General features: G+C 45.0%; 1 protein-coding gene across 1 annotated transcript in view; it reads left to right on the top strand.

Moving 5' to 3' along the window:
• The first annotated feature begins 7,505 nt into the window (after nt 1-7,505).
• The window catches only part of pak6 (p21 (RAC1) activated kinase 6), a 32,421-nt gene continuing 25,050 nt past the window's right edge, over nt 7,506-14,876 (top strand). The window contains exon 1 of the mRNA XM_084310774.1: nt 7,506-7,618. The gene's annotated coding sequence lies outside the window, so the exon portion shown is untranslated. The remainder of the gene's footprint in view (nt 7,619-14,876) is intronic.

Below are 14,876 nucleotides of genomic sequence, written 5' to 3'. Positions count from 1 at the left end.
AGGGCAGACTTTGATGAATGGGCGGGGGATAGGTAGTTCATTAGCAAGTGAGATTCACCCTTTGTGGTTTGTGAGCAGAGCAGGCCTAGTTATCCCCTAGGGGCCACTACAGGGCTGCTGTGGCGTGGGGTAAAGCTGCCTTTAATCTCTCACTGGAAACGTGAAGCTGCTGTAGCCTAGATAATCTCCACTGAGTTCCCTGAAGATTCCACTCTCAAATTTGACTTCTTATAGAGGGAGCAGTGGTGGAAAGTAAACTGTATTTTTACTTTACTCTAGTAAAGTTTCTAGGAACCCTTTCACTATCTAAGGGTTAACCCTCTCACTGCGACAATACAGAGGCTTAACCCTTTCACTGCCACACGACAAGGGGTTAACCCTTTCACTACCACACTACAGACGGTTAGCCTGTAGTGGTAGTGAAAGCGTTAAGGGACCTTGTACTTTTACTCTGTTTTAAAGGAAATATTACAAAGTACTACATTTTACAGTACTACATTCATCTGAACCCATGAGTTACTTGTTACTTTGGGGGGGGGGGGGGGGGGGTGGACCTGGCAAAAATGTATGAAGATTTATGTACATTCAAATTTAAAGCCTACCAACTTCAAGAGGATGTAATCAGAGCAGCATAACTGGACCACATACCACTTTAACATAACCTTTAGAGGTCATTGGTTCAAGGGTGGAACGCTCCCAAACACTGGAATACACAAACATGTAGAATTTTTACTTTTGATACTTCAATACATTCAATATCAAATACTTCTCTACTTTTACTTAAGTTGGATTTTGAATGGAGGACTTTTACTATTTTATTTGGGTATTTCTACTTTTAAGTAAAGCAACTACTTATTCCACCACTCTGAGAAAGCAGTTGAAATTTGGTGATAAATGTATACAGTGATAATAACAGCATAACAACATCATAATGCATCCTCCATGACTTGCTTTAGCTGGACTTATTAAAAGCGCATCATTTGAAAAAGCAAGCAGCCAGTGGTCCAGATAGCTCTTAAGACAGAAAATCCATACCTCTTTGCAGTGGAGAGCTGGTACAAGCAGGCTACCTACAGTATGCTTAATGGGCTTTACCGGGGCCCCTCCGAGGAGAGCTTTTGTCCAGGGCTGTTACTTTGATAGACAAACACACTCAGGCTCTGCTGGCTATGTTTCACAGTCAGTGAAACCTCTTAACCTATTTGTCTGTTTTATTTTGTATTTGACATGCACCAGCTGACAGCGAGTTCCCTGGCCGGAGCCTCTACCTCTACCCTTAAGTGTAGCTGGCCATGGAGAAGGACAGGTAGCCCCCCCCAATCTGTTGCTGCAAATCCTTAATCTTAATGTCGTCAAATGCTATAATGGGTGAGTTCAAATCCATTCAGAAATGAGTGATTAGGAGTGATTTTGGTAAACTGTGTACTCGGTTTTCTCATAGACTTCAATTCATTCGGCTGTTTTTCTCTTCCTGTTTTCGTGTTTTTTTATTTTATTTATATCCCCATGTGGGGTATCATTGGAAAGCCACACTCATTGGCTACAACCCTCCACAATCATTTTCGAGATCGGATCTAGATTGACAGAACTACTGGAGCCTGAGTCGGAGTGGTATTTTGCGCAATACCGTGTACTTTGCACAAGCCTCAAATACCGGCATGTAACTCAAGAACCGCTGAGCGGATTTTGTCGCTATCGACGGGCAACAAATAAGCCTTCAATTCGATATATATATTGTATTACAAAATATGCACACCCGAGCCACTAGGGGTCGCCAAAGTGCCGGTTGAAAAAAGTCCGAAAAACGTCCCATATGAGGGACGTTTTGATTGATTGATTGAAAAGTTTATTAACAGATTGCAGAATGGGTACAGTACAGTACAGCTCAATACATACAATTGTTAAGGGGATGCAGACCAGAGAAAGACTTTCGTCTTGTTTACATCAGGGTCCCCCATTTTCAATTCATCATAACATATATGACATACATGACATACAGATAGACAGTACTGCTACATCTATACATTTATGACATATCAGATTTGCAAATACAGTACTGTTTGTGATACAAAAGTGTCCAGAAAAGGAGTGTATATACATTTGGCGTAGAAACTGTACATTGGAGGAGGTTGGTTGGGTGGGGTGGGGTTGGGTGGGTTGGGTGAGGGCTGTACATTGGAGGTTGGGGGGGGGTTGGGTAGGGGACACACACACACACACATTTTACACTGTACATTGGAATATTGACAAAGCCTTACTTGGTAATTTACTGTACAACTAGGTTAGGACATTTGTAGGGGCCAGTTTCGAATTGCAGTCTCACGTAGGTGTTTTTTGAGAGTGTTTTTGAAAGTGGGTAGTGATTCACATTCCTTTACAGCTTTAGGTAGGGCGTTCCACATTGATGTGGCATAATTGCGAAACGTGTTTAGTCCCTTGTTTGAGCCGAATCTGGGTTTTACATGATTTGTGGAGCTCCCTCTGGTGTTGTGATCGTGGTATTCACTGACCTTTGGGAAGTATTTTGACATGTACATGGGTACCTTGGTCGCGTAGTGTATCTTGTAGACCAGGCCCATTGCAAGTTGCTGTACTCTGTCGTCTACTCTAAGCCATCCTAGGTTGTCAAAGTGGGCAGGGGTGAGGTGGGTTCTAGGAGTCAGGTCAAGTAGTAGTCTGACTAGCTTGTTTTGAGATGTTTGTAATTTGTTTTTTAGTGCCTTCGAGGTGCTTTGGTACCATGAGGTGCAAGCATAGTCGTAGTACCCTTGAATGAGTGCTCCTGCTAGAGTCTTCAGGGTATTCTTGTTTACCAGAGAGGAGATCCGGTACAAGAATCGCGTTCGTTGGTTGACTTTTTTTATTACATTGGATGCCATTTTGTCACAGGAAAGATTAGCCTCTAGGATGGAACCCAGGTAGGTAATTTCATCTTTCCTTGTGATAATATTGTCACCCACTGTAACCGAGAAGCCGTCGGTCTTGCTGAGTTTGTTATTTGAACCGAAGAGAATGGACTCTGTTTTGCCCATGTGTAATGATAGTTTGTTGTCGGCGAGCCATATGCAGATTTTGCCTAGTTCCGAGCTGAGGGCTTTTTCAACCTGTAACTTGTTCTTGTCAGAGACCAGCAGGGCTGAGTCGTCCGCAAACAGGAACAAGTTGCAGTCACAAGCTGACGACATGTCATTTGCATAAATTAGGAATAGTAGCGGTCCTAGTATGCTTCCTTGTGGAACACCACAGCTCACTGTGAGGGGGGGGGATAGGGTACCGTTTACTTCCACCATCTGTTCCCTCCCCTCCAGGTAGGATTGTATCCAGCTCACTGATAAACTATCAAAACCAATTGCTTTTAGCTTGTCAATCAGAATGGTGTGATTGACAGTGTCGAAGGCCTTTTGTAGGTCCAGCATGACCATGCCGCAGTATTTGCCCGCGTCCACCTCTTGTTTGATGTGGTCGTTCAAGTAGAGAAGGCATGTGTCAATGGAGTGGGATGTTCTGAAGCCAGATTGGAATTCGTAGATTAGATTTTTTTCCGCAAGGTACTTTTCGATCTGTTCGTATACTATTTTTTCCATGACTTTCGAGATGGATGTAAGGATAGAAACAGGGCGGTAGTTACCCGGGTCTAATTTGCTGCCCTTTTTGTGCAGGGGTGTTACTCTCGCAATTTTGAAGTCCTTGGGGACGTGTCCCTGTTTTATGGAGAGGTTTATTATGTGTGTGATGACTGGGGTGATGGCTGCTGCTGAGTCTCTGAGGAATTTGGAGGGGATGTTGTCATGGCCAGTAGCCTTGTTTGGTTGGAGGGCGCTCAGTTTTTTGAGTACCTCATCTGTAGTTACCATTTCCAGTTTGAAGCTTAACACTTTCAGTGCCCAGCAGGGGGCGCACATTTAGTGCTTGAATGCCCACCATCCACTTCAATGTTAGCATTAATATCGCCTAATCTATGTTTTAAATTATGGCTATGTGTCTAATCTGCCCGTCGCTTATCAATGACTCATTTTCCAGTCAACATTGTCAAAGCGGATTGTTTTTTTATCAGGTAATTTCCGTTTTATAGCATTTTGAAAAGCCCTCGTTTTCAAGGGGGAAAAAAAGAATCCGTGATAAACGCCCTGTACTGTAATATTCTAGAACGTTGTCATTTTTCGGCCTATTTATGAATCGTTTTCAAATAAACGCTAGATTATCGATAGTATATGTGTACGTATGCACGCTGGTGCCGCGAGCTGAAAATCGATTCTCTTAGTTCCTGATCGCTCGCACAGTCAAACAGCCATATCACATATAGGGGAAAAGCTTATATCTCAGTGAAAACAGGTCTGATTATCCTAAGACTGGTAAAATAGATTCCTTACCTGAGATCAGATGGTATCCAAATGGATTATTCCAATTCCTGATCGCCATTCCAAAAATCGATCATTTTATTGATCCAACGCGTATACTGTAAAACACATATTACACGCTGTGCTGAGGCTCCACAATGACTGGGATCATCTCCGGTTACATGCGCGAGAAGTAAAATGTGGATTCCGGAGTTTTTTTTTCTCATCCATTTTCATTGAGTCCATTCCAAAAGGGTGCATTACCATCTGGGAGACGATAGGGGGCGCTTTTTTCACATCTGAGCTGGTGGAGCTGGTTTCCCAACGGTAGACTCTGTTGATGAAATAAGAAATTCAGATCGCTACTAAAAAAAATCTCACGAGAATTCTCGTGATGGGCATTCAGGGGTCGGGCTGATAACACGAGTTATGTCGTGATGGGCATTCAAAGTGTTAAGAGGATCCACTAAACTACAATTTTGCAACACCCCCAGACTTTGTTGGTTGGTTGGGGGAATGATGTGGGTTCAGAGCTGATGTTCACATCTCGCCATCCTTTCAGAATTTAATTTGGTTCACCAATCACGTCATCGGATCAAATGACAACTTGAAACTTGAAACTTGAAACATTCCCTTTTGGTCAATTTAAAGGCCTGAGGCACTATAGCCCCTGACTATTGGCCAGGAATAATCCTCACAGATCCAGCCTAAACAATGGGACGAATAGAAATGCAAACAATTAAGGCTATTATCCTTTATGAGACAGTAGGGCTTTCTTTTGAATGAAAACACACAGGTTTAACACTGGCATTGTCCCCCCTTTTTCTTTTTGACAATTCATTTGTGTCCCTGTTTATCTAAATGGTAAATCAGCGTAACTCCCTCATCAAGCCTAACAATGGCCCTGATGATCAGAATGGTAAGTCTCTTTTGGCCCCTGATGCTCTTAAAGAAATTCTCAGTCAACAGCACTATGGCAGAGCTTGCGCTGCAGTATTCTCCCTCGTCCTTGGCACAGCCTGCCTACTATATATAAAATGATACATCGTCTGTGCTCATTGGGAAATGATAGTATCCTTGGTAGATAAAGAACATCTATTGTGAACTTTGTTCTAGATTTTTAGGCAAATCTCATAATCTGACTGGGTCTATCAAGGTCTCTGTAAATCGCACAGATACCAGGTGAGACTTTATGAGAAATGATTCTGCTCAGATCTGGATAGATGGATAGAATAGAATAGAAATACTTTATTCATCCAGAGGGAAATTTGGCACTACAAATCGCTCACAGTAAACAGGTAGACAAAACCAAAAGTCACGAATAAGAATACAAATAAGCCTATGAATAAAATACGGTCCGGGATATACATTTCCTATATTACAGTCTAATATAAAATATACAGTAAGTGTAAAATTGTAAAAGTCCAGGAAGATAGTACTGTCACCCTGTGCTCAGTGAGGCACAGTGATGCATTATAAAGTCTGATGGCTGTCGGAATGAAGGACTTCAGTGCTACATCTTGGGAGTCTTTTAGTCTAGCACTGAGCGTGCTCCTTCTGTCAGCCAAGTCTGTGGGTGGGAGGGGTTGTCCCTGATGGCATGGAGTTTAGCAAGGCTCCTCCTCTCCGCCACCACCGCTAGAGAGTCCAGCTCTCTAGATGGATACTTTATTGATCCCCTTGGGGAAATTCAGGTTTCCAATAGTGCTCACCAGTCAACATTGTAGTTGACAAACGTTAAAATAGACAGACATAAATGGACACATAATAAAAGAGTCAAATGAGTCAAAGAAATTGGTGGACAAACAATAACATATTGTAAATAAAATGTTTGAACAAATAGTACCTCAGATTTGAACATACAATGACCCCTATTAGGGTTGCACTTCTGCCGTGGCAATCGATTTAACAAGAGAATACAGGAAAAAATATCACGCACTACAGTAGAATATAGTATTCTATGAATATCAGTTACAGTATAACAATGCTGACAAGGAAAAGAGTGAGGGGGGGGGGCGGGTAGCATCTGCCAAGCCCCCAAGTGGCAAAATCAGTATCATTGTTATGCAAATTGGTTCAGTCAAGCCTCTTGCACGGGTCTATTTGATGTTCAAAAGGAACATCATTATTTAAGCCTGTTATAGAGCTGATGCAAGCTCCTCTCTCACATCAACATGTTATGTATTACATATGTCCCGAATCTGGCTCATTTTGCAAGCTATATTTCTGCATGACTTGACCCTAATATGCTTTGCTGCTCAGTGTCTGGTCTTAGCCGCATTATGAATTATTCAGTGAGCGTCTGCGCTCCGAAACTGAAATTATTGTTGCATTCAAATAAGCAGGACGTCTTTCAATGTAGGACGAGGAGAGTGTCATCCCACGGTTAACACCGGTTGATATCCTCGTGTTTTTACTGCCAACAGATAGGACGGGTCGCAAAATAGGTAGGGGTGGTTCCTCCTCCAAAACAGCAGAGCGCCGTGCCCACTCTGCCATCTGCCGACCCTGACCCTGGCGCTCTACGGATAATGCGTTTGATTGAGCAGCAGCACGCTCTGTGACCACACAGCACCTTAAGTTACCGCCTGTGTTCTCATATCACCCCGTCACGTGTGGAGGAGAGGGAGGAGAGGAGGAGGAGGAGAAGGGGGTGGGGGTGCAGGTGGATGAAAGATATCCCAGGTGATGTGTCCAGGAGGAGCCCTGCTCTTCTTACAGTCACAGGAAACCAAACACACACATGTACACACAAACACGCGCCAACACACACAAACAGACAAAGACACACACACGCATACTGCTATCAATTCAGAGCTACTGCAAAGACAGCCCAATGAGAGGGTAGGAGGAGGGAGGTGATAAAGAGAGCGAATGAGACATAGAGAGAGAGAGAGAGAGAGAGAGGGGAGTGGGGGTGGGAGGGAGAGAAAGCCAGAGCAGCAGGAGGAGAGAGAGGAGTAGGGGGATGGAAGGCGCTGTGTATGGGGCTGCGATATTCTCTCCTCCTGGATGTTGCCTTTCCTCCATGGCTTTGTCCCTTCTTTGTCTGCCCACCCAGTGTCCCCGGGAGCAGGCAGCCGAGCGCAGGACCGGTACTCAGCCACGGACCCGGGGGTGAATCACCACTACCCCCCCCCCCAACAAAGAGCCTTTGAGATGGCAGCGTGTGCCACTGCCTGGAGGGAGGAACGCATCAGGCTTTCCCAGGCAAGCGGCAGCCTGCAGTGCGTGGCGGCTGTTTGAGAGAGCCAGCCCTCCTCCTCCTCCTCATCGCTGTGGTATGTGTGTATGCATGAGGAGAGAGATATGCATGCGTGTGTAAATGTGTGTGCGCGTGAGTGAACGCATATAGCAGTGTGTGTGTATATGACTGACTGTGTGTGTGTGTGTGTGTGTGCGTGCACTCTCGCCAGCGAGCCTTCCTGGAGGAGAGCATCTCTCCTCTCCTCTCCACTGAACGGCAAGGTAAGGAGGGAGGGAATGAATTTCTGTCCTCATCCAACGATGATTTATCCCTTCAGAGCCTCGTTTGCTCTCTCCTCGGCGAGGGGACTGGGGCAGGGGGGGTTGCAGGGGGGAAAGGGAAAAGAGGCTTAGCATCATTGATGAAGAGCAGGCTAGCGTGTGTGTATGTGTGTCGGCTGGCATCCACGGTGCTGGAGGAAGAGACAAGATGAGGAGGAGGAAGAACAGTGAGCAGAATGCAGTAAGCCCAGGTGGTGGTGATGTGGGTAGAATGAGGAGAAAAAGGCTTGAAAGAATGGAGGGATGAATTCAGTGAAGGACCACATCTCAAAGAAGAGCTTTCACCTTCTGCTCACCCCCCCTTCCTTCTCCACCCCCCCCCCCCATCTCTCTCTCTCCTCTCTCTCTCTGTCCTCAACCTGTTTTTTCAAGAATGAGGAGAACGCAACAACCCCAAAATAGGGTGAACGAATGAGCGCAGACCGGTGCCTCTTAATGAATTCACGATTTTTCAAATATAGACCACGGCATCCTAATTTGTCGGCACTGTGTAAAGGACGCTTCCTGTATTTTGCCTTTGTGTATTACGGGCGCATGTACTTGTAGGGCGACTGCTCGGGTGAACTCTCTGGTCCTCGCCAGTCATAATGAATGGATGCCAGAGGATCCAGCTGCTTCGTACCTTCAGTAGTAAGATAAGATAAGATAAGATGATCCTTTATAGATTTTGGGTGTCAAAGCAGCATGGGGGGGGGGGGGGGGGGGTGATACAGGGTGGGGGATGCATAGCTTCACAGTTAAACAGTTAAAGTATAGATACAAATACAATATAATATAAAAAAAAGTACAAACACAAGATAGTCCAGTGATGAGAGTCCAGTGATATTAGTCTCTAGTGCAAAATACAAGATAGTCAGTACGGTGATGTATGTCTCTAGTTCTCAAGTCCCGAGTTGTGACAGTGATAGTTCTGGCAGCAGATCCGGCCGCCCGTAGGTGGATGGGAAGGCGGGGGGGGCGGGGGGCACTGACACATGTCAGATCTGTTTGAGCAACGTTTGCTTTCATCTCTAGTTGTTTAAGAGTGGCACGTATTCAGAGGTAAACGCAAGAGAGCTCGTAGGAGACAGGGATAGAGTGGTATGAGGTTCCATGTGGAGTTTGCGGTATTGTACCTCATCTTCGTTTTGGTTCATCAACATGGGGATGATTCTCTGGGCAGCTGTGTTTAATCTTGTGAGTTAGGAGTCATGGAATCCTATAGTATAGTCAATAGTTCAAGATGGCAATCGAGATTACAGAAGCCTCTTTAGGATTGTTGCATATATAGGCGGATATACAGGAATATAAATGAGGACTATTGATTTATCTTTTCTGTAAATGCTGCCAACTGCAGCCCTGTGGTATCTCTGAACCTGTAGGTCTGAGGACAACACTTTCACAATTGCCCCTGGACCATCGGTATCCGTGCCAGAGCAATATACATGCACTTACCTCTTGTACTAGTAATTAAGGTTGACCCCATATTTGACTCAAGCTAGCTAAGAATAATCTCCGTACTGCGCATGTGTAGTACTGACAGCCTAGCTAATGCATGGTTCCAGTCACAAGAATACCTTGGTCGTTGTACTACGACAGTCTGAATCGACAAATCCATAGATCCCTTGGTCCTTGTACTATGACAATCTGAATTGACAGGTCCATAGATCTGGACGTGATCCACACAAGGGGCACAAGTCAAAGATAATTGAGATGAATTGGTATCTTAGTAGTTGTTGATAAAGCCTATTGGATGTTTCAAAGGTATTCATCATCCCCTTCCCTGATTGGCTGCCACACGCTCACAATTCTTACAGACTGGGCAGTAGATTTGGTAGGCAGGCTCTAAATGTTCTCTCTAAAAGGTTAAAGATTATTGGTTGAACTAGATAAACAACAGGGCCAGATCTGGTTTAAATGGGATATTTTTTTAATTCCGAATAACAAACACTGGCCAGACAGAAGCAGTGGCAGTTTTCCCGCCTAAATAACCTTTCAGACTAAATCCTTCAGCTAAATCCACATCAAGATGATATGGGACCTTCAAGTCTGTGGTTTTGACCTCAGTTGAGTAGCGAGGGCCAAGGGACTCTTTTGTACAACACAGCTAACCAACACACCATGATGTGTCAACGTCTCGGGTTACTCATTGATACTGAGAAGTGACACACACGTACGTATACGTACACACACACACACACACACACACACACACACACACACACACACACACACACACACACACACACACACACACACACACACACACACACACACACACACACACACACACACACAGACATATGCTTAGCTGAGGTTAGTGTGTGTACACTCCAGGGTCTTTTCATCATTGGTTTGTTTGGAGACCCTTCTCTGTCATCCATCGTTCCGTCATGGTCCAACACAGAGCTATAGGACGACCTGGCAGCAGTCTCTCAGGTGGGCCTGCCTGGGACACTGACAGATGGAGCTAGAGACCAAACAAATTGAGACACACACACACATACAGAGTTTGCAGTGCACATGCACTCACATGCACACTTTATCGCACCTAAATCTAAACACACATGCATGCACGCACACACACACACACAGTTCTATTCTAGATAGTAGATAATTCAGCCTGCTGTGTTCATGGTGGTTGTGAGGTATGCTGGCATCGAGAGTGATGTCAGCTTAAGGGAGTCTATTATAAGTGCGTAGAGGAGCCAACAGCCAGGAAACGTCAATCATTAAAATATGTTGGGAGTCCAAATCAGAACAGCGTGTCTCGGATCCCACTCCGGTCCCAAACAGCTCCCACGCTGGGTGACGGAAAAGGGCAGCCGTGTCGCCTCAGATTAATACCAATAGGGTCCAAGGTGTTGGAGGTTAAACATGGCTTTGATGGAAAGATGTGGAGTCAGGGTTCTGTGTTGGGAAATGGGTGCACAGCAAGCATAGTACAGAGCTCACAAACGAGCCCAAATTAGACCCAAACAAGACAGTTTGTTGGCCTTGTTCCATTGGTCCCATCGTACGTCTCTCATCAGCTTAGCGTCAAATAGTTTCAAAAGAAGTTTGTGAGAGCCAGGAGTAACCTCAATTAACCCCTTAAGTCTGATCGGCCCGGTACCAGGCCGGGATTAATTTAACGTTGCACAAATAGATCAATACAGTCGGTATTAAGTGATGTTGTGTTTCTTTTTCAAATGTAGCCAAGAGTAAAGACCCTACCCCTATCAAAACAGCAGTCAAAGTGTATATGTTCAGCACTACGCTCTTAAGCTGCAAGGGCCCACATGTGGGCCCTTTTTAGTACGATTTGCCCACTGGCACTTTGGCGACCACTAGTGGCTCGGGTGTGCATATTTTGTAATACAATATATATATAGAATTGAAAGCTTATTTGTTGCCTGTCGATAACAACAAAATCGGACAAAATCCGTTCAGCGGTTCTCGAGTTACATGCCGGTATTTGAGGCTTATGCAAAGTACACAGTATTGTGCAAAATACCACTCCTGACTCTTTGGGCTCTAGTTCCGTCAATCATTTGGCGATCTCGAAAATGATTGTGGAGGGTTGTAGCCAATGAGTGTGGCTTTCCAATGATACCCCATCTGGGGATGTATGAATCAGGGATCTAGGTGAAAAACTAACGAGCGAAAACAGGAAGAGAAAAACAGCAGAATGAATTGAAGTCTATGAGAAAACTGAGTTTTTCTTTTGTACACAGTTTACCAAAATCACTCCTAATCACAAATTTCTGAATGGATATATATTTTTTTTATCCACTTTTTCTCCTTATTTTCTATTTTTCTCCCATCCCAACTTCGCTGTTTCCAATTCTCCCCTGTCTTGAACGTTGCTCGCATATGCCCCCCACAGGTCGGTCGTAGGGAGGATAGAAGCCTTGCATCATGTGTCCCCTCCGGTACACGAGGAGGCAGCCTGTCCCATCTTTTCACCTGCCAGCGCGGACTCTCACTAATGTGTGGGAGGCTCACACTACCCCAGCTATTTCCTGTCTCTGCTGTGCAGGCGTCTCCCAACCGACCTGTAGGAGTCGCTGTCCACAACGTCCAGATTACCACCCATCGACTTCCACCCGCTGACTGCCAGTATGACGGCCGGCCCAAGCCGGAGGCAACGCCGACAGCCGGATTTGACGAGCACAATGTCCGCTGCGCCACCCAGCCGCCCCCATTTCTGAATGGATCTTTATGAAATTTGGACATGTACTACATAAGGCTTCAGGCTATGGATCTCGGGGGAGTTTTTTAAGCCATACCACATTCTGGGGAAATACTACCTCTGGACTACTAACTACTACAGAAAAACTTGAGTAACAAGTTTTTCTACAACTCAAGTTCAGACCTATGTTACTCTATTTCATTAGCACTAAAAGTGAATTTTCAGAATGTCATCTTTCAAAAGAGACCAGGCTCTATATATATGTCGTTTTGGTTTGCAAAAAAAGTATGCAGTCCTCAAAAATGAAAACTAAAATGGACACTTTTGGGGGCGCAGGTTAAGAGGATGATTTTAAGTGTTATTAGTGAAATATGAGCTTATAAAAAATCTCTGTGCATTGCATCGAAAATCTGACGTGAGGACAGGAAGCACTCATAAAATTGTTGTAGTCAAAAGAAAGAGGAGACCTAGGGCTTTCGATGGACATTTAAATTTCATAAAACTACACTACCCAGCTCACACCAGCCATCAACAACGGAAGTAAAAAAATATTTTTCTTACAAGCATTGAATGGAATATCGTCTTTATATCTCACAGGTCGAACAAACCTCAACGTTATTGCAATGAAATACAACGTATATTGTTTCTTTACCTTTCTGTGAACGTTTGGTGGTACTAAATCCAGATTCAACATTGACATCCGACAGAGGAGACAGAGGCCTTTAAAAAGATGCATGACTTGACCATATACAGCCATGATATTCTATATTCATACCATATTGAATGTGTCCGGATGGCAAAATTCAGTACTGCATCTACAAAAAACCCTTTGTTCATGTCTTCTTGATCTCAATAAGGTGCTGTATGAGCTTGAATAATAATAATAATAATTGATATTCTCCTTTGGTTCATTACAATTTACTCAAGCATAGTAACAGACACAATATTCCTGACACTGGGAATACATTTCCTGAGGTCCATAGATGTCCCTAGATACCAAGAACATGCAAATGGCCCCTTGTAGAAGTGGAGCAATCTTCCATTTACTTGGGTATGTACTTTTAGGCGAATTCTCTGAAAAAATTAACAGGTTAAGTAGAGATCAGTACAGTCCTTCCTTATACACTCCACCATGCGGACTAGCGTTATTATGTTTGCGCATGTTCCTCCTACTGGTCAGTACAAGGGGACCCTGAAGTCTACCACACGCTTCCTCCGACACATGTGGAGACAGCCAGTGGCTCTCTTCTCACCTGGCAGCGAGGACTCTCATTGGTGAAGCGTAACGCGTGGGAGGTCACACTGCCTTCACCATTTCCTGCCTTTCGCTGAGCAGGCGCCCAGACCTGACCTGTAGGCGTCGCTGTCCACAACGCCAGATTACCACCCTCGACTTCCCTCCCGCTAACTCAGCCAAACGAGTTAGTATGACGACCGGCCCAAGCCGCAGGCAATACTGACTCCGTGGGTCGAGACCGCAGCCTCTTGCATTGGTGACGAGTGCAATCTCCGCTATGCCATCCGACCGCCCGGGTTATTATGGTTTTGTATTTTTATTTGTTTGTATTTAGTTTTTTTCTTTTTGTTTAGTTTCAGTCAGTTTCCAGAGTGGGTTTGCTCGTTTTTATTGTTTAAAATTTTTTAGCTTTAGTTTTTTTAGTGTTCAGGGGCAACAATTCAGACTATGTATTGTGTAGTACAAACACTTTGCGAAGGCAATTCTCAACATACAATGCCTCCTCACGCTTGCTGTGTGTATACATAAATAATTACAAAATAATAACAATTTATTTTGTTTTGTAAATACCCAATATAGTCTCAGTTTAGTTTTAGTTTTAGTATTTATATTTCAGTTAACAAAAATATTTTTTCACACCTAGTTTTTCGCTTTTCAGTTTAGTTCTAGCTAACTTTAATAACCTTTACACGGACACGCCTATTTCCTGGGAAGGGGAGCAACAGTAATGGGTTTGGGGCGTGTGTGTGTCAACATCACTAGAATAGCCTGTTAAAGCCTTGGGACTCGAGCAGTGTTGCTTTTACAGTGTCATTACGTTAAGGTGTTCGGGAGTGGACAGCGCTGGTGGTGATTACATCACTTCTCCCTGTTCAGTCGGTGGGGGCCAACTTGTTTTCTCGTCCGTTTTTTACTAGAGGCCTGGAGAATCTGTGTCAATAGGACGGCGGACAGAATGATGTATGTTCCCCCGTCAACCCCGCTGTCCTCATCTCAACCCCCACCAACCCTCATTGCTGTTTGCTTTGATGGTGCGAGAGGAGGTTGAGAGGCTCCAGTGTTGAGAGAGAGCAGCGGCAGCAGCAGCAACAACAATGTGTCAACAGTTTAAGAAGATGAGACAGAAAAACCAAAGTGAAACGTTCCCCGGACAGCCAGCTCTCGCTCAATGTCCCCGTCTCCGTCTCCTCCTCCTCCTCCTCCTCCTCCTCCTCCTCCTCCTCCTCCCCCTCCTCCCCCTCCTCCCCTATTCCCCTGCCTCTTCCAACTCTCTATATCTGTCCCTCTCTCTGCTGGTGTCTCTCCACTCTCTTCTCTCCTTCCTGCTCGCCGTTCCGTCCTCTGTCCCTCTCTCTGCTGGTGTCTCTCCACTCTCCTCTCTCTCCTTCCTGCTCACCGTTCCGTCCTCTGTCCCTCTCTCTGCTGGTGTCTCTCCACTCTCCTCTCTCCTTCCTGCTCGCCGTTCCGTCCTCTGTCCCTCTCTCTGCTGGTGTCTCTCCACTCTCCTCTCTCCTTCCTGCTCGCCGTTCCGTCCTCTGTCCCTCTCTCTGCTGGTGTCTCTCCACTCTCTTCTCTCCTTCCTGCTCGCCGTTCCGTCCTCTGTCCCTCTCTCTGCTGGTGT

The sequence above is a fragment of the Notolepis coatsorum genome, assembly GCF_963971535.1.
Source record: "Notolepis coatsorum genome assembly, chromosome: 3".
Lineage (NCBI taxonomy): Eukaryota > Metazoa > Chordata > Actinopteri > Aulopiformes > Paralepididae > Notolepis > Notolepis coatsorum.
This window is presented reverse-complemented; position numbering and strand designations above follow the sequence as displayed.